The following is a 24,777-nucleotide window of genomic DNA, read 5'->3' on the forward strand; positions in this document are numbered from 1 at the left end:
TGTGTGTAGGGAGGGGGTGGGATGGTAGAGAAGGCAAAAATATGAAAGAAAAATTACAATGACACTGAAAATAACCCAAAGACTACATCAAAAATGACCCAGCTGCTGGGTCAATCCCCCAAACCAAAGTGCTGGATTTATATCACAACCCAACACACTAGGTTGTTTTGAACCCAGCAGTTTTGTCTAATTTACCCAGCAGTTGGGTCAAGCGATCAACTCAAGGCTCTGGGTTGAATTAACACAATGCTCTGTTTGTCCAATATTGACCCAGAACTGGGTTGTAGAAATTACCCAAATTGAGTTATTTTTAAACCAGCATTTTTTGAGTCACAATAATTCATTGTTAAAAAAAATAAATAAGAATTGCCATCTTTTAAGATGCCAACATATAAATTGTTCTCAGTATCTTCATTTTGTTTGGTTTTCTGATTGTTTCAGTGCATGCATTGAACAAATCTTGGACGAATAACTTACACAGGGCCGCCGTCTCCAAAGTTCACTCAAGAAATATATAGTTCTGAACTGGTGGGGACACCTGACAGGACTTTGTTAACCTAAAGTAGCTGGCATAGAAGAAGCGCCTTACATACTTACATACTGGTCTTGACGCTTCTGGTTGTTAGGGGACTCGGTAGGTGGAGGTCGGGCTTTATTGTCATTAGACCATCAAGTGCAGGTGACTGGCAGGCTTCCGTGCAGTGAGTCATTGAGGGTTCTATGGACAGGGTTGTCAGGTATGAGTCATAGATAAACAGTGCTGTCTGACACAGGCACATAAGACCACAGACATGAACAGACAAAAGATAACTGCCAGTCTTGCTGATCCAGCTATTTAAACTCAGGGCTAGCATCCCGGAGTCGCCTCTTCGCTGTTGACGTTGAGACTGGTGTTTTGCGGGTACTATTTAATGAAGCTGCCAGTTGAGGACTGGTGAGGCGTCTGTTTCTCAAACTAGACACTCTAATGTACTTGTCCTCTTGCTCAGTTGTGCACCTGGGCCTCCCACTCCTCTTTCTATTCCTACTTGTACGCCCGATGTGGCGATCAATTGTGCACATATAACTAAAAGTATAAATAATGACCTTACAGGTTACCACTACAGTGACAAGTGTTTGTACCCATTTAGGAACAAACCTAAATATTTTTTTATGAGAGTGTTATACAATGGGCTGGAACTCATCAGGCCTGCAAGTAACATTATGCTGGCTTGCAAGATGATGTGTAATTCCTATAGGTCATTAAAAAAGACGTCAAGGGCCTCCCGGGTGGCGCAGTGGTCTAGGGCACTGCAGTACTAGCTGTGCCACCAGAGACTCCTGTGGCGGGCCGTGCGCAGTGCACGCTAACCAGGTCGCCAGGTGGACGGTGTTTCCTCCGACATATTGGTGCGGCTGGCTTCCGGGTTGGATGCGCACTGTGTTAAGAAGCAGTGTGGCTTGGTTGGGTTGTGTTTCGGAGGACGCATGGCTTTCGACCTTCGTCTCTCCCAAGCCCGTATGGGAGTTGTAGTGATGAGACAAGATAGTAACTACTAACAATTGGATACCACGAAATTGGGGAGAAAAGGGGGAAAAATGTAATAAAAAAGAATAAAAGAAATCACAATAGCGTTCAATTTGGCAAGGAAACTCCCAGCTCCACTAAAAACATTGACAACTATGTGCAATGTTCAAGGGATTGTTAAATGTTATAACTATTTGGTTTTAATATCATCACCTCTTAAAGAGAATAGTCAGAGCTACAAATTTCCCATTATTCCACATGTAGCTCGATCAGAGTTATACAGCAAGTAACTGCATGCTATTTATGATCAGTAAGCATCAATCGATCATGTATTTTCAGAGACGTTAGGGTACCACTAAAAGTGGTCTAACAAAGTGTTCTGAGAGAAAATGGCTGCAGCCTAGAGGTCTCCAGTGAGTGGATGAAGATTAGGATGAGGTCCCTTGACCATGGCTACTACAGCCACAGCTCTAGTGGTCTACACAGTGGTTTGAAAGTTACTGTCCTCTTCAAAGGGGCATCATAAATAATAAAGCAGGTCCCACTAGTTCTGACCGCTGGATGCCAAAGCCTAGCAGCAGTGTCCAGTGGTCTCAGAGTGAGAACACCAGGTCCTTCTAGATCTGACCACTGTGGATATTAAGGCCTATAACTTTCCGGTTGGTATACCTTGATCACTACATGCCAGGTAATGGTCTTCAGTGGTCTGAGAGAGAATACAGCTATTCTCTCTCCTCTCTAGGGGCAGCGTAAACACAAGCTCCAGACCTGAGTGGGATCAAAGTACCCATTAAAGAAGCCCACAGAGAGCACAGAGCCATGGCAGCCTTATGGCAACCCATGGTGGTCACCAAGTAACTATATTTGGAACAAGGGCACACATTAATTTCCTAGGAATGTGGAATAGGGTGTCTTAAGCAATTGCCATTGAGCAACGGTAGTTTGTCAAAGCTACAGTAACAAACCCAGAGCTGCTCCAATAACACTATCAGTCTGAAACAGAGGGGGAACTGTTGAAACAGAGGGCTGTTTCTGAATACAACTTTGAAGGGACTGTTGGATGTGTGTGGTACATCACAGATAAATAAATGCCTTACTATTGTCTATTCAATGTGGTTCGCAAGGAGGCATTGATAAGATTTTTTTTTAAATGTGTGATCAACCTGAGGATGTAGAATTAATATTTTGTTTTATTCAGATGATTAAAGTTCTCAAATAAATAAATACTGTCGTCTGTCTTTCAGACTGACATCAACAGACTATATAAATATTCACATAACAAGGCCACTGTCTGGCTCACCTTGCTCTCCAAGTTTCCACAAGAAAAACGAATATGTCTGCCAGCAATTTACTCAAATTACCAGTCATTCAAGTATGATCAACAACGAGCTGAAACAGAGGTGACCCAATGAAGGCTATAAAGTAAACAGCCCCAGTTAAAATAACGTATAATTCAATGGAAAGAAAGTGTGTTTTATGTAATTTTCATACCTCAGTCGAAGGTCATAGTCATAGTTTCTGCTGGTTTAACTGTTTCCACTAGGTCGGCCGGCAGCATTGGTGGAAATGTGACATTTTTACTTCCAGCTACATCTGGTCTCTCGTTCAGGGACAGACTAGGCCCAACCATGCTTAGCTTCAGAGGCAAAACAGCAGTGGATTGAGGAAGCTATGTTGCTGGAATGAATGTGCCAAAACTGGCAACTGGAGAAAAAGCAGCGAAAGCAGAGGCCAGGGTAGTCTCGCGTTGACATACCTCCAAAATCACGTCTTTGTCTTTTGTCAGAATTTGTATTGCAAAAACAGTTTGAATGGTCCACTGCCTCCCAGCGACAAGATTTTGATTGGATGTTCCATTTCAAGAATCCTTGTAGAAGGGGTACTGTGTCTTATGTGACACCTTGCTTTCTATCCAGGAAGTTGTTGCACATAGAGCCCCACAGTGGAGGTGCCAGAATACTCATAAAACCTAGTGGTCAAACAGGGAAATGGTTCCAATGGTGCTTCCACCATTCATTTTCCCTGTAGGGGATTTTAGAAACACTTAAATTAAGGGCTGTGTTTCGTGTAGGCTTACCCTGGCATGATGTTTTGATAACCATGTAAATCTCCCTCTGACAAGGTGACTTTTATCAATACATCAATATATTCCAACCCCTCTGATTTCTGCAATGGAATCTGGTTCGTAAATGAGGCTAAGGCCATGGTAACATAACCAAAGATAGTGAAAATTGCAGAAAAGAGGGAGGTGTTTCTTTTTATTGTGTTATCACATTTCTTTTCATGCATTTACAATTAATTTAATTTCCTATCAATATTTTGTTTTGCTATCAATTTAAAAGTGTATATATATATATATATTTACCCTTTGTTTAACCAGGTAGGCCAGTTGAGAACAAGTTCTCATTTACAACTGCGACCTGGCCAAGATAAAGCAAATCAGTGTGACAAAAACAACACCGCGGAGTCACTTATGGGATAACAAACGTACAGTCAATGGCACAAAAGAAAAATCTGTATACAGTGTGTGCAAATGAAGTAAGGTGAGGCAATAAATAGGCCAATAGTGGCGAAGTAATTACAATTTAGCAATTTACACTGGAGTGATATATGTGCAGATGAGGATGTGCCAGTTGAAATACTGGTGTGCAAAAGAGCAGAAAAACAAAAGCAAATATGGGGATGAGGTAGGTATTTGGTTGGATGGGCTATTTACAGATGGGCTGTGTACAGCTACAGCGATTAGTAAGCTGCTCTGAATGCTGATGCTTAAAGTTAGTGAGGGAGATATAAGTCTCCAACTTCAGTGATTTTTCCAATTCGTTCCAGTCATTGGCAGCAGAGAACTGGAAGGAAAGGCGGCCAAATGAGGTGTTGGTTTTGGGGATGACCAGTAAAATATACCTGCTGTAGCGCGTACCTCGGGTGAGTTTTGCTATGGTGACAAGTGAGCTGAGATAAAGTGGAGCTTTACCTAGAAAAGACATAGATGACCTAGAGCCAGTGGGTTTGGCAATGAATATGTAGCAAGGACCAGCCAACGAGAGCATACAGGTCGCAGTGGTGGGTAGTATATGGGGCTTTGGTGACAAAACGGATGGCACTGTGATAGACTGCATCCAATTTTCTGAGTAGAGTGTTGGAGGCTATTTTGTAAATGACATCGCTGAAGGATCGGTAGGATAGTCAGTTTTACGAGGGTATGTTAGGCAGCATGAGTGAAGGAGGCTTTGCTGCGAAATAAGAAGCCGATTCTAGATTTAACTTTGAATTGGAGATACTTAATGTGAGTCTGGAAGGAGAGTTTACAGTCTAGCCAGACACCTAGGTATTTATAGTTGTCCACATGTTCTAAGTCAGAACCGTCCAGAGTAGTGATGCTAGTTGGGCAAGCAGTTGGTGGCCACGGAAGGAGTGTTGTATGGCATTGAAGCTCGTTTGGAGGTTTCTTAACACAGTATCCAAAGAAGGGCCAGATGTATACAGAATTGTGTCGTCTGCGTAAAGGTGAATCAAAGAATCATTGATATATAGAGAGAAAAGAGTCGGCCCGAGAATTGAACCCTGTGGCACCCCCATAGAGACTGCAAGAGGTCCGTACAACAGGCCCTCTGATTTGACACACTGAACTCTATCTGATAAGTAGTTAGTGAACCAGCCGAGGCAATCATTAGAGAAACCAAGGCTGTTGAGTCTGCCGATAAGAATACTGTGATTGACAGAGTCGAAGGCCTTGGCCAGGTCAATGAAGATGGCTGCACAGTATTGTCTTTTATTGATGGCGGTTATGATATCGTTTAGGACCTTGAGCGTGGTTGAGGTGCATCCGTGACCAGCTCGGAAACCAGAAAGCATAGCGGAGAAGCATAGCGGTGGGCTTCGAAATGGTCGGTGATCTGTTTGTTCACTTGGCTTTAGACAAAGGCAGGGCAGGATGGATATGGGTCTCTAACGGTTTGGGTCTAGAGTGTCTCCCCCTTTGAAGAGGGGGATGACCGCAGACAATACGAAAGAGGTTGAACAGACTAGTAATAGGGGTGGCAACAATGGCAATGGATAACTTTAGGAAGAGAGGGTCCAGATTGTCTAGCTCAGCTGATTTCTAGGGTTCCAGATTTTGCAGCTCTTTCAGAACATCAGCTGTCTGGATTTGGGTGAAGCGGGGGGGTGAGGCTTGGGCCAGTTACTGCGAGGGGTGCAGAGCTGTTGGCCGGGGTTGGGGTAGCCAGGTGGAAAGCATGGCCAGCCGTATAGAAATGCTTCTTGAAATTCTCGATTATCGTGGATTTATCAGTGGTGACAGTGTTTCCTAGTCTCAGTGCAGTGGGCAGCTGGGAGGAGGTACTCTTATTCTCCATGGACTTTGCGGTGTCCCAAAACTCTTTGGAATTAGTGCTGCAGGATGCACATTTCTGTTTGAAAAAGCTATCCTTTGCTTTCCTAACTGACTGTGTGTATTGGTTCCTAACTTCTCTGAAAAGTTGCATATCGCGGTGACTATTCGAAGCTAGTGCAGTACGCCACAGGGTGTTTTTGTGCTGGTCAAGGGCAGTCAAGTCTGGAGTGAACCAAGGGCTATATCTGTTCTTAGTTCTACATTTTTGAAAGGGGTATGTTTATTTAAGATGGTGAGGAAATAACTTTTAAAGAACAACCAGGCATCCTCTACTGACAGGATGAGGTCAATATCCTTCCAGGATACCCGGGCCAGGTTGATTAGAAAGGCCTGCTTGCAGAAGTGTTTTAGGGATCATTTGACAGTGATGAGGGGTGATCGTTTGACCGCGGACCCATAACGAACGCAGGCAGTGATTGCTGAGATCCTGGTTGAAAACAGCAGAGTTGTATTCAGAGGGCAAGTTGGTCAGGATGAGGGTGGCCATGTTTACGGATTTGGGGTTGTACCTTCCTTGATAATTTGTGTGAGATTGCTTTTGAGTTTGTTTTGCTTTCAATACCATTATTTTTGTTTGCAATACAAAGAATGTTGTTTTCCACTTCATAAGTGTTGCTTGATTACATCATATACAGTGCCTTGCGAAAGTATTCGGCCCCCTTGAACTTTGCGACCTTTTGCCACATTTCAGGCTTCAAACATAAAGATATAAAACTGTATTTTTTTGTGAAGAATCAACAACAAGTGGGACACAATCATGAAGTGGAACAACATTTATTGGATATTTCAAACTTTTTTAACAAATCAAAAACTGAAAAATTGGACGTGCAAAATTATTCAGCCCCTTTACTTTCAGTGCAGCAAACTCTCTCCAGAAGTTCAGTGAGGATCTCTGAATGATCCAATGTTGACCTAAATGACTAATGATGATAAATACAATCCACCTGTGTGTAATCAAGTCTCCGTATAAATGCACCTGCACTGTGATAGTCTCAGAGGTCCGTTAAAAGCGCAGAGAGCATCATGAAGAACAAGGAACACACCAGGCAGGTCCGAGATACTGTTGTGAAGAAGTTTAAAGCCGGATTTGGATACAAAAAGATTTCCCAAGCTTTAAACATCCCAAGGAGCACTGTGCAAGCGATAATATTGAAATGGAAGGAGTATCAGACCACTGCAAATCTACCAAGACCTGTCCGTCCCTCTAAACTTTCAGCTCATACAAAGAGAAGACTGATCAGAGATGCAGCCAAGAGGCCCATGATCACTCTGGATAAACTGCAGAGATCTACAGCTGAGGTGGGAGACTCTGTCCATAGGACAACAATCAGTCGTATATTGCACAAATCTGGCCTTTATGGAAGAGTGGCAAGAAGAAAGCCATTTCTTAAAGATATCCATAAAAAGTGTAGTTTAAAGTTTGCCACAAGCCACCTGGGAGACACACCAAACATGTGGAAGAAGGTGCTCTGGTCAGATGAAACCAAAATTGAACTTTTTGGCAACAATCCAAAACATTATGTTTGGCGTAAAAGCAACACAGCTGAACACACCATCCTCACTGTCAAACATGGTGGTGGCAGCATCATGGTTTGGGCCTGCTTTTCTTCAGCAGGGACAGGGAAGATGGTTAAAATTGATGGGAAGATGGATGGAGCCAAATACAGGACCATTCTGGAAGAAAACCTGATGGAGTCTGCAAAAGACCTGAGACTGGGACGCAGATTTGTCTTCCAACAAGACCATGATCCAAAACATAAAGCAAAATCTACAATGGAATGGTTCAAAAATAAACATATCCAGGTGTTAGAATGGCCAAGTCAAAGTCCAGACCTGAATCCAATCGAGAATCTGTGGAAAGAACTGAAAACTGCTGTTCACAAATGCTCTCCATCCAACCTCACTGAGCTCGAGCTGTTTTGCAAGGAGGAATGGGAAGAAATATCAGTCTCTCGATGTGCAAAACTGATAGAGACATAACCCAAGCGACTTACAGCTGTAATCGCAGCAAAAGGTGGCGCTACAAAGTATTAACTTAAGGGGGCTGAATAATTTTGCACGCCCAATTTTTCAGTTTTTGATTTGTTATAAAAGTTTTAAATATCCAATAAATGTCGTTCCACTTCATGATTGTGTCCCACTTGTTGTTGATTCTTCACAAAAAAATACAGTTTTATATCTTTATGTTTGACGTCTGAAATGTGGCAAAAGGTCGCGAAGTTCAAGGGGGCCGAATACTTTCGCAAGGCACTGTACATTTCCTTCAGAAAGTATTCACACCCCTTGACTTTTTCACAATTGTCTTGTGTTACAAAGTAGGATTTAAATGTATTTAATTTTAACTTTTTTTTTTACAATTTACACAAAATACTGGAAGAGCAATTCTAACATTTGTAAAAAGAATTATGAAAACTCAAACTTGATTATATAAGTATTCAACCCACTGAGTCATGACATGTTAGAAACACCTTTGGCAGAGGTTATAGCTGTGAGTCTTTCTGGGTAAGTCTCTAACAGCTTTACACACTTGGATTGTGCAACATTTGCCCAGTATTCTTTCAAAATTCGTCAGGCCCTGTCAAATTGCCTGTTGATCATTGATAGACAACCATTTTCAGGTCTTGCCATAGATTTTCAAGCAGATGTAATTCAAAACTGTAACTCGGCCACTCAGGAACATTTACTGTCTTCTTGGTAAGCAAATCCAGTGTAGATTTGGCCTCATGTTTTAGGTTAATGTCCTGGTGAAAGGTGAATTCATCTCCCAATGTCTGGTGGAAAGCAGACTGAACCAGATTTTCCTCTAGGACTTTGCCTGTGATCAGCTCCATTCTGTTACTTTTTTATCCTGAAAACTCCCCAGTCCTTAATGATTACATGCATATCCATCCAACATGTAGCCACCACTATGCTTGAAAATATGGAGAGTGGTACTAAGTAATGTGTTGCATTGGATTTGCTCCAGACATAACATTTTGTATTCAGGACAAAATGTTATTGCTTTGCCACATTGTTTGCAGTAGTACTTTAGTGCCTTGTTGCATGTTTTGGAATATGTTGTATTCTGCACAGGCTTCTTTCTTTTATCAAAGTCAATTAGGCTAGTATTTGGAGTTACTTCAATGTTGTTGATCACTCCCCAGGTTTCTCCTAATACATCCATTAAACTCGGTAATTGTTTTAAAGTCAACATTGGCTTCCTGGTAAAATCCCTGAGCGGTTTAGGAAGGAAGCCTATATATTTTTAGTGACTGGGTGTATTGATTCACCATCTAAAGTGTAATGAATATCTTCACCATGCTCAAAGGGATATTTAATGCCTACTTTTTTTACCTATCAGTAGGTACCCTTCTTTGCAAGGCACTGGAAAACCTCCCTGTTGTTTGTGGTTGAATCTGTTTGAAAATCATTGCTGAACTGAGGAACCTTAAAGGTAATTGTGTGTTTGGGGTACAAAGATGAGGTAGTCATTCAAAAAAAATGTCAAACACTATTATTGCACACAGAGTGAGTCCATGTGACTTGTTAAGCAAGTGTTCACATTTTGAACTTATTTAGGCTTGCCATAACAAAGGGGATGAATACTTACATTTTTACATTCACATGTGGAATTGCAAGTTCACACATTTCATGTATACACTCTTAGAGAAAAGGGTTCCAAAAGGGTTCTTCGCGGAGGGATAGGGTTCTATCAATACACTTTCTGATCAGGAGAACCCTTTTTGGAAGACAAGGGTTGTTTGTAAGGCAAAGGGTCTACCTGTCACGTTCGTTGTAAGAATGAGTGGAGTTCAACATATTTATTACAGTGAAACTTCAAAACAACAAAGAATTAACGAACATGCAGTACGCAGTGCACATAGGCACTAAACAAAATCCCACATCGCAGGTGGGAAAAATTACAGCCTAAGTATGATCCCCAATTAGAGGCAACGATCATCAGCTACCTCCAATTGGGAACCATACAAACACACCAACATAGAAACACAATAACTAGAACCCCCCCCTAGTTACACCCTGACCTAAAATACCATAGAGAACCTTGAGGGCTCTCTATGGTCAGGGCGTGACAGTACGCCGCACGCCCCCCCCCCTAAGGTGGACCCAGTGCCTGGATGCAGTGCCTGGACTGGGCACCGGCGCAGAGGAACGCTCCGGGCATGGAGCGAGACTGGACGCCGTGCATGGACTGGGCACTGGCACAGAGGAAGGCTCCGGCCATGGAGCGGGACTGGACGCCGTGCCTGGACTGGGCAACGGTGCAGAGGAAGGCTCCGGCTATGGAGTGGGACTGGACGCCGTGCCTGGACTGGGCACCGGCGCAGAGGAAGGCTCCAGCCATGGCACCGGTGCAGGAAGCTCCGGACCGTGGACCGTCACTGGAGGCTCTGGACTGTGAACCGTTGCTGGAGCCACTGCCTGTTCACCCCGCTGAGGTCAGTACAGGTGCATCAAAGCTGGGACCGAGAGACTGAAAAACAGCTTCTATCTCAAGGCCATCAGACTGTTAAACAGCCACCACTAACATTGAGTGGCTGCTGCCAACACACTGACTCAACTCCAGCCACTTTAATAATGGGAATTGATGGGAATAATGTAAAATATGTCACTAGCCACTTTAAACAATGCTACCTAATATAATGTTTACATACCCTACATTATTAATCTCATATGTGTATACTGTACTCTATATCATCTACTGCATCTTTATGTAATACATGTATCACTAGCCACTTTAACTATGCCACTTTGTTTACATACTCATCTCATATGTATATACTGCACTCAATACCATCTACTGTATATTGCCTATGCCGCTCTGTACCATCACTCATTCATATATCTTTATGTACATATTCTTTATCCCCTTACACTTGTGTCTATAAGGTAGTAGTTTTGGAATTGTTAGCTAGATTACTTGTTGGTTATTACTGCATTGTCGGAACTAGAAGCACAAGCATTTCGCTACACTCGCATTAACATCTGCTAACCATGTGTATGTGACAAATAACATTTGATTTGATTTGATTTGGAAGCTCCGGGCCGTGGACCGTTACTGGAGGTTCCGGGCTGTAGACCGTCGCTGGAGACTCAGGGCTGGTGACACACTCTTCAGGGCGAGTGCGGGGAGCCGGCACAGGATGTACCGGACTGGGGAGGCGCACTGGAGGCCTGGAGCCGGCTCAGGTTTCACCGGACTGATGTCACGCTCTTCAGGGCGAATGTGCTGCAGAATACACCTAACCAACATCTCTCTCCGATATCCCTCCTCACACTGCTCCATCGACTCCCAGACGGTCTCTGGCTCTCTCTTCGACCGACCACCCCTTGTGCCCCCCAGCCAAAACATCTTGGGGTTGCTCTTAGGCGGTTTGTGGCCGCGGACCCCGGCGTCGTCGCTGTCCTCCTATACTCCTTGGCGACTCCCGCCAAGGAAGGGTCTCGCATCCACCCAGTATTTCCTCCCATGTCCAACTCTCCTTTAGCTCCCGGGCACGCTGCTTGGTCCTGTAGTGGTGGGATATTTTGTCACTTTCGTCGTAAGAATGAGTGGACCAAGGCGCAGCGTGTGTAGAGTTACACATATTTATTACAGTGAAACTTCAAAGCATTAACGAACGTGCAGTACGTAGCGCACATAGGCACTAAACAAAACAATATCCCAATATCACAAGTGGGAAAAATGACAACCTAAGTATGATCCCCAATTAGAGGCAACGATCATCAGCTGCCTCCAATTGGGAACCATACAAGCACACCAACATAGAAACACAATGACTAGAAACCCCTCCTAGTCATGCCCTGACCTAAAACACCAAAGAGAACCCCGAGAGCTCTCTATGGTCAAGGCATGACACTACCTAGAACTTTTAACATCCTAATAATTGTTTTTGGAAAAAAATATTTGGAAACCAAGGTTTCTTTGGAACCAAATATAATAGTAATATGTCTCAGCATGCTCAGATTTTCAGAATGGATTGTTTAACTGTGATATCTGTGTTTTTGCATTTACATTGATTGGTTAATATATTTGATGCTACACAAAAATAAATAACATAGAGTTATCTAAACTAATACAATCTGTTGGACTCATTGCACCCGTTACTTAGATGGTTGTTCCAGTTTAGATGACTGAGGCAGTCTCAGTATTCAATCTTCCCTACCCCGACAGTCATTCTGAATGCAGGTTGCGGTGAGTAACAATTCCACTTGTTGGATACCCTAACTCCAATAGATTAGATTCCAATAGGAGTTACACATAACTTTGCCAGCCAGCATATTGTGACTTGCAGGCCTGATGTGGCCTGTAAACCAGGAGATTCTTAACACCAATGTGTTAGGGTATATATAACAAGGCCCGTAAAGAAAGGCCTTATAATATATGTAATGTGTTGTCATAAAAATACAATTTTAAAGCCTAATAAGGCTGGTGGAAGAGTTCATAGAGCATTCTAGGAAGAACCCTCCTAAGATCTAAGGGTTCATACTGTAGGCAGTTCTAGGAAGAACCTTAAGATAATAAAATGGTTCTTGATAAAAACCTTTCATAAAGGGTTTTATGCAGAACCCTTCATAGAGAATTCTAGGTAAAACCGTATTACAGGGAGTTCTTTGAAGAACCTTCTGCAAAGGGTTCTATCCAGCACCAGAAATGGTTCCTTCATGGGGAAAAAACAAAGAACCCTGTATGGTTCTACTTAGCACCTTTTTTTCAAAGAGTGTAGCATTGTCTGGGTCAAGCCAGTCAACTTTGATGAAGATTGTACTTTTACTGCTGGTCAGAGATTTAATTTGATGGAACCAAGTAGCTGGGTTCTCCTTCTTGTTTTTCTGGATATCGGTGTGATATAATGTTGATCTTGCTGCCTTGATCTCTCTCTGGGCTTTGTTCCTCAAGAGTGCACCATGAAGGTCAGTCATTTTCACTTTCTGCCTGCTTTTTAAAAAATCCAATCTTTGATTCTAGATTAAATCACTCCTTATCCTCTGCATGCATACAAACCAGTGGAGGCTCCTCAGAGGAGGATAGGAGGACCATCCTTAGTGAATTTCATAAAAATAAAAATAGTGAAACGTTAAAAAAGTTATCATTTTTAGATATATTTTGTATAGTTTTATCACCAAATAATTGATTAAAATGCACTGTTTTGCAATGAAATTCTACAGTAGCCTCAACTGCACTCTGTAGGGTAGCACAATGGTGTAGCCGGAGGACAGCTAGCTTCCGTCCTCCTCTGGATACATTGACTTGAAATTCAAAATCTAGGTTCTGACGCCCTTCCATAGACATAAACAATAATTATGACAACTTCCGGAGGACGACCTCTAACCTATCAGAGCTCTTTCTGTATGAACTTACACGTTGTACACCCAATCAAATTATCAGAGAATGAATTTAGTACTGAAAGCATAAGCTACAACTAGCTAACACTGCAGTGCATGAAATGTGGTAGGTGACTAAAAAGAGAGAGAAAGACAAAAGTTAAACAGTTTTGAACAAATACATTTTTTCAAAAATGAAGGAGTACCAACAGAGAGCAAGAGTGCACACTGCCCACAAAATGAGGTGGAAACTGACCTGCACTTCCAAACCTCCTGCCAAATGTATGACCATATTAGAGACACATATTTCCCTCAGATTACACAGATCCACAAAGAATTCAAAAACAAACCCAACTCCTATATCAACTGGGTGAAATACCACAGTGTGCCATCACAGCAGCAATATTTGTGACCTGTTGCCCAAGAAATGGGCAACTAGTGAATAACAAACACCATTGTAAATACAACACATATTTATGTTTATTTATTTTCCCTGTTGTACTTTCACTATTTGCGCATCGTTACAACACTGTATTGTGGCAGACCAGGGGGTTTGGTCAAAACGTTTACACAGATCAGACACAGACAGAGTAGGATTAGCTCGCTTTCAAGGGTGTTTATTTGAATAACAAACCAAAAGAAAAGAATAGGTCTCCCCCATGAGACCCTCTCCGGGATATCATCTTCTGGCCTCCGTGTCTTGCTGTATCCTTTCCAAGTCCAAGGTAGGCTTTTGGTTTTATTAATGTATTGCCACCGGGGTCTGCCGGTGTAACTGCTAAACTGCTTGCTAACTGTACTGCATGACTGTAGCAGGTTTAATAATGTGTTAGTTGTTGTAGCTATGCTGTTTCCTTGAATTGCACTATCTTGCCTGCATTTAGCGGATCTAGGGTGTAATCATTAGTTGTCAACATATAAGCATATGTTGACAACGATGTAGGCTGTGTGTAGAAGATATGAAGGTTTGGCTTGGAAAGGTTTTTTCGCCTGGTCACAGACAGCTGATGTGTTGAACGCGAAAGGAAAGGTGAGAGGAGGAGATGCAGGAAGGAATTATACAACGATCTGGCTGTTATGAAAGTGAACTGTTATCAGGGGTGTATTCATTCCGCCGATTCAGTTGAAAAAAGTCTTAAACGGAAGCAAACGGAACAAAACGGGGATAAACATACCTGAATTTGTCCAACAGAAACTCTTGTTTGCAACTGTTGGGCTAATGATTACACCGTAGATCCGCTAAATGCAGGCAAGATAGTGCTCGCGGGTATTGAAACATTCTGTTGATTTCCATAACAATTTCCTATTGTTAATCATTATTAATAACTCTTGTTCTATTGTAACATTGTGTTTGGCACTATCAATATGTCATGCCAACAAAGCTAATTGGAGAGAGGGAGTGTCACACCCTGACCTAACCAAAATAATAAAGAAAACAAAGATAACTATTATTTTGGTTAGGTCAGGGTGTGACATGGGGCATTTATGTGTTTTGTCTGGTCTAGGGGTTTGTATGTTTATAGGACTGTTTCCTTTCTAGGTAGTTTTGTATGTCTATGGTTGCCTAGGTTGGTTCTCAATTAGAGGCAGCTGTCTGTCGTTGTCTCTGATTGGGAACCATATTTAGGCAGCCATGTTCTTTGGGTATTTTGTGGGTTATTGTCTTCTGTCTTTGTACCAGATAGGACTGTTTCGGTTTTTTATTTTGTAGTGTTCTCGTTATTCGTCTATATTAAAAATGTTGAACACTAACCACGCTGCATTTTGGTCCTCCTCTCCCTCAGCAGAAGAAAACCTTTACAGAATCATCCACCAAAACAGGACCAAGCAGCGGCAGGAGGAGCAGTGCAATCAGGACTATTGGACTTGGGAGGAGATACTGGATGGAGATGGACCATGGACGCAGCCGAGGGAATATCGCCGCCCCAAGGCAGAGCTGGAGGCAGCCAAGCGGAGAGGCGGCGGTTTGAAGTGGCAGCACGGAAGCAGGGCTGGAAGCCCGAGAGTCAGCCCCAAAAATGTTTAGGGGGGGCACACAGGGAGTATGGCGAAGCCAGGTAGGAGACCTGCGCCAACTTCCTGTGCTTACCGGAGAGCGAGAGGGACCGGGCAGGCGCCGTGTTATGCTGTGGAGCGCACGGTGTCTCCAGTGCGGGTGCATAGCCCGGTGCGGTACATTCCAGCTCCTCGTATCGCCCGGGCTAGAGTGGGCATTGAGCCAGGTAAGGTTGGGCAGGCTCGGTGCTCCAGTGCCACCTACACGCACCAGCCCTCCGGTGGCAGCCCCCCACACCAGGCTTCCTGTGCGTGTCCAGAGCCCAGTACTACCTGTTTCTCCTCCTCGCACTCGCCCTGAGGTGCGTGTCCTCGGCCCAGTACCACCAGTGCCGGCACCACGTACCAGGCCTACAGTACGTCTTCCGCCTGCCCGGAGCCGCCAGAGTCTCCCGCCTGCCCGGAGCCGCCAGAGTCTCCCGCCTGCCCGGAGCCGCCAACCAGCCTGAGCCGCCCCTGAGTCCGGAGCCGCCCCTCAGTCTGTAGGAGTTTGTTTAGTGGAGTGGGGCCCTTTAGTAGGGTTGCCAATCCTAGGTCGGCGGCGAGGGTCGCCGTTCCTAGGAAGAGACTAAAGCGGACAGAGACTATTGTGGGGTTCACGTCCCGCACCAGAGCCTCCACCGTGGACAGACGCCCACCCAGACCCTCCCCTATGGATTTAGGTGTGCGGTCGGGAGTCCGCACCTTTGAGGAGGGGGGGGGGGGGTACTGTCACGCCGTGGCCTTAGTTCTTTGTTTTCTTTATTATTTTGTTTAGGTCAGGGTGTGACATGGGGGATTTGTGTTTTTGGTCTGGTCTAGGGTTTTTGTATGTATGTTTATGGGGCTGTCTCCTTTCTAGGTCGTTTTGTATGTCTATGGTTGCCTAGATTGGTTCTCAATTAGAGACAGCTGTCTGTCGTTGTATCTGATTGGGAACCATATTTAGGCAGCCATGTTCTTTGGGTATTTTGTGGGTGATTGTCTTTTGTCTTTGTGTCACTGCACCAGAGGATTGTTTCGGTTTCACATTTATTGTTTTGTATTTTGTAGTGTTCTCGTTATTCGTCTATATTAAAGATGTTGAACACTAACCACGCTGCATTTTGGTCCTCCTCTCCTTCAGCGGAAGAAAACTGTTACAGGGAGAGTGAGAGGGAGAGAGAGATCCTTCAAGCCTGTATAACTTTATACTACTTTCATATAGTGAGTGATTGATAGGAAGACGTCTAGATTCTCGCAGGTACACTAACTGGATAAAATGTTGTATATCTCTTTTAGACCCACCCCCCTCAGAGAGAGCTCACATTTTTCACCATGTTTTTTACAAAAAGATAGATTTGGAGTTAGATTAACTTGAATTTTTCGGCAGGTAACTCCAAACCTACAACCTAATTTTGACCAAAATTAATCAGGGAGATTACAGCTTCCAAGGTTTTCTTTTTCCAAGCTATACAGAGGGTGCTCTAGAAAACAAACAGCAGAAACCTGAGGACACCATCCAACCTGGAACTGAGTGAGTAGTGTTTGTTCTGATGCTATTTTGAAAGCCAAGAAGAAAAATGAGTGCTGAATGTTGAGTTAAGGCTCCCAGGCTTGCAAGGACAGACCAGATACAAATTCAATTAGCACTAAGGTGTGAAGTAAAAGGTGTCGAGGCCTTTGGGCCCAACAAGCGGCAGGAGTCTTTGATGCATCCTCTTTTATTTTGATTTTTTTACCTTTAACTAGGCAAGTCAGTTAAGAACAAATTCTTATTTTCAATGACGGCCTAGGAACAGTGGGTTAACTGCCTGTTCAGGGGCAGAATGACAGATTTTGTACCCTTTTTGTACCCAGATTTTGCAACCTTTCGGTTACTAGTCCAATGCTCTAACCACAAGGCTACCCTGCCGCCCCAACTCTGAAGCCCCCTCCTGCTGTTCAAAGACCATTCACTGGCATTCACTGGCAAGAGATCTGCCTCCAGATGTATAAGCTTCTCCCATTGCTTGCTGCACTGCTCCTTGGATTCCACCTGGCGATCTGCTCGCCGTCTACCCTGGCCTGTCTCCCCCTGTCTGGTACAGGTACCCCCACCACACTCACCCCTCTCTCCCGAGCTTTAGATTTCCTCCAGAACTCACGCACTATTGGGGCGTGTGACTCAGAACTTACAATTTTTTTCTTGTGCATTTTGCTATTTGCCTCATGACTCCTACATACTTTGTTGACTACAAACTTTCTTTACCCAACCGTGGGTCAGACTGTTTGTTCCCACACTCGGGACTCTGACTCTCTATTGGTTACAGACTTTTGGCCTCCCATCCTAGTCTAACCACCTCTCGCCGGCTTTGTATTCATGTTACCTGATGAAATTGCTATACAATATGATCTTGTTGCCATCTGACGCACATTTAAATGTCATAAATCAGCACTGCAGCACTCTCCCTGTCCTATGCCGTACCTTGATTGTATTACTGTTGATATCTGGAAATGTGCATGTACACCCAATCCCAATGATGATAACAATCACTATAGCTTTGACAAAATCCCCCTAGAAAATACTCAGCTTCTGCAAAAGGTTGGTTCTTTATTCACGAGAACGTTCTAAAGTCAACCAAAATTTGAACAGTCTTTATAACCCCCTCTACGCACGCACACGCACGCACACACGCGCACACACACACAGGTTTATCACTTTTCTACCAGCCTTGGCAGTTTCTCACCGTTCTCTCCTCTCGTCTCTAGATTATAGGAGGCATTGGAAGGGCCCTCCTGTTGTCGGCTTTTTCAGAGTTATCATTTGTAGTCTACCAGCCTCTGTTTTCTCCGCATTTCTCTCTCATAACTTGTCCCACACATGTACAGTGGGGCAAAAAAAGTATTTAGTCAGCCACCAATTGTGCAAGTTCTCCCACTTAAAAATATGAGAGGCCTGTAATTTTCATCATAGGTACACTTCAACTATGACAGAAAAAATCAAGAAAATCACATTGTAGGATTTTTTATGAATTTATTTGCAAATTATGGTAGAAAATAAGTATTTGGTCAATAAAAAAGGTTCTCAATACTTTGTTATATACCCTTTGTTGGAAATGACGGAGGTCAAACGTTTTCACACACTGTTGCTGGTATTTTGGCCCATTCCTCCATGCAGATCTCCTCTAGAGCAGTGATGTTTTGGGGCTGTTGCTGGGCAACATGGACTTTCAACTCTCTCCAAAGATTTTCTATGGGGTTGAGATCTGGAGACTGGCTAGGCCACTCCAGGACCTTGAAATGCTTCTTACGAAGCTACTCCTTCGTTGCCCGGGCGGTGTGTTTGGGATCATTGTCATGCTGAAAGACCCAGCCACGTTTCATCTTCAATGCCCTTGCTGATGGAAGGAGGTTTTCACTCAAAATCTCACGATACATGGCCCCATTCTTTCCTTTACACGGATCAGTCGTCCTGGTCCCTTTGCAGAAAAACAGCCCTAAAGCATGATGCTTCACAGTAGGTATGGTGTTCTTTGGATGCAACTCAGCATTCTTTGTCCTCCAAACACGACGAGCTGAGTTTTTACCAAAACATCATATTTTGGTTTCATCTGACCATATGACATCCTCCCAATCTTCTTCTGGATCATCCAAATGCTCTCTAGCAAACTTCAGACGGGCCTGGACATGTACTGGCTTAAGCAGGGGGACACGTCTGGCACTGCATGATTTGAGTCCCTGGCGGCGTAGTATGTTACTGATGGTAGGCTTTGTTACTTTGGTCCCAGCTCTCTGCAGGTCATTCACTAGGTCCCCCCGTGTGGTTCTGGGATTTTTGCTCACCGTTCTTGTGATAATTTTGACCCCACGGGGTGAGATCTTGCGTAAAGCCCCAGATCGAGGGAGATTATCAGTGGTCTTGTATGTCTTCCATTTCCTAATAACAGTTGATTTCTTCAAACCAAGCTGCTTACCTATTGCAGATTCAGTCTTCCCAGCCTGGTGCAGGTCTACAATTTTGTTTCTGGTGTCCTTTGACAGCTCTTTGGTCTTGGCCATAGTGGAGTTTGGAGTGTGACTGAGGTTGTCTTTTATACTGATAACAAGTTCAAACATGCGCCATTAATACAGGTAACGAGTGGAGGACAGAGGAGCCTCTTAAAGAAGGTCTGTGAGAGCCAGAAATCTTGCTTTTTTCTAGGTGACCAAATACTTACTTTCCACTATAATTTGCAAATAAATTCATTAAAAATCCTACAATGTGATTTCATGGATTTTTTTCTCATTTTGTCTGTCATAGTTGAAGTGAACCTATGATGAAAATTATAGTTCTCTTTCATATTTTTAAGTGGGAGAACTTGCACAATTGGTGGCTCACTAAATACTGTTTTGCCCCACTGTATTATTGGAATACAGTCTTATATGTTTCAGGGTGGAATTCTTTAGTCATTACTTTAAAAATGTAAATTCCCTTATCACCCATCTACTTGTTGCTAGCCCCAATTCTGGCTTGTGAAAGACTGGGTTTTCTGCACGTTAACCTCTCTGCGCATCGAACCCGTTAGCGGGATTAAATTTGAAAACATACGGTGATCGCTACATAAATATTCATATTAAACATTCATGAAAATACAAGTGTCTCACATGTTGCGAAAGTCTAGAATCTTGCTAATCCAACTGCGTTGTCAGATTTAAAAAGTGATTTATTGTCAAAGAATACGCTGCGATTATCTGAGCCTCCATATCAAACTACTTATTCAGCCAGCACTTGCGTAACAAAATCACAGATTGCATTGAAATAAATAATTTACCTTTGAAGATCTTGCTCTGGTTGCAATCCCAAGGCTCACTGTTACACAATGAATGGTCTTTTGTTCGGTTAAATCCATTTTTATAGCCTAACATGAAACATTTTGAGAACGCTTAACTCGTTGAATTTCCTGTCATTCAATTTTCGACATAACATCCAATGTAAAAGACGGACTTTCCCTGACTTTATCCAGTCATGTTTGGTTTCCTTGCAATCAACTGTTTGTTTGTAACACAACCAAACTTGATGGGTCATTTTGCGGGACGTATTGACCCGGAAAAACCGATTGGAAGACAAGTGACGAGCCCATTGTGCACCAATTATATGACCACTGTCTTGCTTGATTGACTGTATTTTAACCCAATGACCATTGATCGTCTTGAAATCTAGCTGGGTAGATAGCCAATGAGCAGAGGTAAACGACAATATCCCCTGGTTCTTTTTAAGACAAACCTTTCCATTGAATGCTGGTGTAAGGACCGTTCTTTCGTCATTGCCAATTCAGCCGTGAAGGAGCAACGCTTATTACGCACAGCAGTATTTCGGTGACTTGCATCTTCAGCTGTTTATTTATCCAACATCATGGCGAATAAGTCAAGGAAAGCTAATTCTAAGACTAGATATACAAATTTAAAAACAATTTTAGAGGAAAGTGAGATCTACTTTTTGAAGACTCTGAAACTGAGTGATATTTTTTGAATGGAGAAAATTGTTTTGGACTGGTAAGTTGCTCTCATGCTAATGCCGTTGTTTGAAATTAATATAAAATATTATGTGTGATTTTACATTTTATTTGCAATATATAAAGTACACGTTAGCTAGTCATTGTGAGGGTCTGTTTGTTTGTTTGAGAACGACCATAGCCTGTGTAAATAAATAAATAAATAAATAAAATGGTATGATGTAGAATGCAAACCGATACATCTCAACACAGCCAGCATGCTTCCTCCAATCAGTCTACATTAGAGGGAGCATTAAGGAGCTTGCTGGCTACAGCGCCACTGCACCAAGCCCTGTCCCTTCTGCTCCTGCCACAAGTGTTCATCTGCCCAAATATATTTGTGCAGGCATGGATGTATCTAAGGGCACAGCATGGAGGCGTTGCTGTGTTTGCAAGATGAAGTCTCCCATCACATGCACCACATGCTCAGTGACCCTCTGCTTTACATCAGAAAGAGACTGCTATGGCATCTGGCACCTGCCTTTCTAGGGAGTTTTTCCTAGCCACCGTGCTTCTACACCTGCATTGCTTGCTGTTTGGGGTTTTAGGCTGGGGCTATACAAATTGATTTGATAAAGGGACTGAGGGTCTTCCAAATATTGAAAGTGTGTAAATAGTTACCCATGTTATTTTGTAAATGTGTGTATGTATATACAGTGCCTTGCCAAAGTATTCGGTCCCCTTGAACTTTGCGACCTTTACAGGACCATTCTGGAAGAAAACCTGATGGAGTCTGCAAAAGACCTGAGACTGGGACGGAGATTTGTCTTCCAACAAGACCATGATCCAAAACATAAAGCAAAATCTACAATGGAATGGTTCAAAAATAAACATATCCAGGTGTTAGAATGGCCAAGTCAAAGTCCAGACCTGAATCCAATCGAATCTGTGGAAAGAACTGAAAACTGCTGTTCACGAATGCTCTCCATCCAACCTCACTGAGCTCGAGCTGTTTTGCAAGGAGGAATGGGAAAAAATGTCAGTCTCTCGATGTGCAAAACTGATAGAGACATACCCCAAGCGACTTACAGCTGTAATCGCAGCAAAAGGTGGCGCTACAAAGTATTAACTTAAGGGGGCTGAATAATTTTGCACGCCCAATTTTTCAGTTTTTGATTTGTTAAAGTTTGAAATATCCAATAAATGTCGTTCCACTTCATGATTGTGTCCCACTTGTTGTTGATTCTTCACAAAAAATACAGTTTTATATCTTTATGTTTGAAGCCTGAAATGTGGCAAAAGGTCGCAAAGTTCAAGGGGGCCAAATACTTTCGCAAGGCACTGTATATATATTATATATATTATTATTTTTTTTTGCTATTTTTTTTCTTCCCTTTTTTTTCGGGGGGGTGTGTTAGAATACCATTTTGGTATTTTGTATATAGTTATTTGTTTCAAAAATGTATACCTTCACCAATCTGGCAACTTGGGGACATTTGGGCTACTTGTGTTGGACACCTGGGTGACTTCATGATAAATGTCATGTATAGCACACTCATTTTGGAAGTTATCATTCTGAAACTTTGCACAAGTACTGTTGCCCTGTTATATTTTTCACTGAAATTGTCCCCATCATCCTATCTGAATGTTTGTTTTATTTTGTTCATTTTAAAGATGATACAAAAATTAAAACGTATGGTTTTATTCATTGTTTTATCTAAACCAGATATATTATGTTATATTCTCCTACATTCAATTCACATTTACACAAACTTCAGAGTTTTCTTACAAATGGTACCAAGAATATGCATATCCTTGGTTCTGTGCCTGAGCTACAGGCTGTTAGATTTGGATATGTCTTCAGGCGGAAATTGCACAAAGTAGGGGGGGATCTCTGAGGTTAACATCACATTACATCGTTTCACAAATAGTTCCATGTTTAACCTTCTAAATGAGAGTATGGATTTTATAAATAAAGATTAACTAGTCAGTGGCCACGTCAACGTGAGCATAGATATTACGTCGGCGTCATGGACCGCCATTTTCTACTGAAACGCATAAAACCCACTCCTGATGAAATTCACATTGACCACGCAAACCCTGGTGTAAGCTAAGCTTGCAATTGTTTGAATTTCAAAGACCAAAACATGCCAGGTGATGCTGGTGTGTGAAGTGGTTTTAATCTTGTGATTATCCTGCAATTTACAAACCAACATAAAATAATGACCACGTGATGTCCTAGTTGTATATCATCCCTCTGGTGGTTGACCTTGGTAGGTTCTCTGAAAGCGGAGTAGTCAACTACTAGGATGGGCAGTGGATGTCTGGTTGGTGATCACCTTTGAGGTCCCACTCGAGTGGTTTACCTTAGTAGGTGTCCTGGAAGCTGCAAAGTACCACAGGAATGGCCAGGGGATATCCTGGTTGGTAATCGCCGTTGCAGTCCACCTCTTGTGGTTTACCTTGGTAGGATTTCTGGAACAGGACACCACAAGGATGAGCAGAGGATGTCCGGATTGGGATTGCTGTTCCGGACACGTTTCTGGTTGTCCGGACTGGAAGATCTGGGCAGTAACTTAGGCAGATGTTAACAACGCACACTCACAAAATATATAATTACATTTCTTCCCAAATGAGCAGCGTTGTGGCACTAAGTGATGGTTGTATGGGGACTTTGTAAATGACATGTCAAAGGAAATGAACCGAAAAGGAATGAAAGCATAAACAAAAGGTATAAAAAATATAGTTATCACACCAAAATCATCTAATTGGACTGTATTCTATATACGTCCAAGGTCCTGGGAAAATGACTCTATCGTAACCTTTTCTAATGTCATATTTAGGTCGTTCCAAATTTGGGTGGGATGGTGGGCATACGATCTACACCCAGAAAGGGCCACGTCATGACACAGTGAATGCACTCAAATAAAAAGCCTGCAGAGCATTGTATGCAATAAAAATGAAATTATTCAAAATTAACTTCCCAATTAGAATTTGGACCAAAATATTTGACAGTGTAATCCTACCAATAGCTCTTAACGGAAGTGAGGTTTGGAGGCCACTCAATAAACTGGGCTTTAAAATGTGGGACAAACATCCAATTGAAGGCCTACATGCAGAACTATGTCAGAAAATTCCAAAGAAATACACTAACTAATGCATGTAGGGCAGAATTGGGCTGCTTTCCAGCGGTAATGAAAATCTAGAAAAGATCATAAATGTTTTGGCTACATCTAAAATACCAAATTCAAGGCTGCAGTTTAAAGCACTTCAAATCCAAGAGCTGAGTCCAGAAATGAGCCCTTTCAGTCACCTGATGTTGTACCTAACCAACCAAGATGACACCAGCACTGCTTAACTTAATATACCCAGAGGAAAAACAAATATTCCTCTTGCAGCCAAATATGTAAACTCAGCAAAGATCATTTGTAAAAATCCAAATAACCTAACAGATCTTCATTGTAAAAGGTTTAAACACTGATTGCCATACTTGTTCAATGAACCATAAACAATCAATGAACATGCATCTGTGGAACAGTCGTTAAGACACTAACAGCTTACAGACGGTAGGCAATTAAGGTCACAGTTATTAAAACTTTGGACACTAAAAGAGGCCTTTCTACTGACTCTGAAAAACACCAAAAGAAAGATGCCCAGGGTACCTGCTAATCTGTGTGAACGTGCCTTAGGCATGCTTCACGGCGGCATGAGGATTGCAAATGTGGCCAGGGCAATAAATGGGCATGTCCGTACTGTAAGGTGCCTAAGACAGTGCTACAGGGAGACAGGATGGACAGCTGATCGCCCTCGTAGTGGCAGACCACGTGTAACAAGACCTGCACAGGATCGGTACATCCAAACATCACACCTGCGGGACAGGTACAGGATGACAACAACAACTGCCCAAGTTACACCAGGAACGCACAATCCCTCGATCAGTGCTCAGACTGGCCGCAATAGGCTGAGAAAGGCTGGACTGAGGGCTTGTAGGCCTGTTGTAAGGCAGGTCCTCACCAGACATCACCGGCAACAACATCGCCTATGGGCAAAAACCAACCGTCGCTGGACCAGACAGGACTGGCAAA

General features: G+C 42.9%; 1 long non-coding RNA gene across 1 annotated transcript in view; it reads left to right on the plus strand.

The window, feature by feature from the left end:
• Positions 1 to 24,777, plus strand: part of LOC149970650 (uncharacterized) — an 809,841-nt gene that overhangs the window by 680,358 nt on the left and 104,706 nt on the right. The gene's annotated exons all lie outside the window — the stretch shown is intronic.

This window comes from Oncorhynchus mykiss, chromosome 28, assembly GCF_057628025.1.
Source record: "Oncorhynchus mykiss isolate SJ-2025 chromosome 28, ASM5762802v1, whole genome shotgun sequence".
Lineage (NCBI taxonomy): Eukaryota > Metazoa > Chordata > Actinopteri > Salmoniformes > Salmonidae > Oncorhynchus > Oncorhynchus mykiss.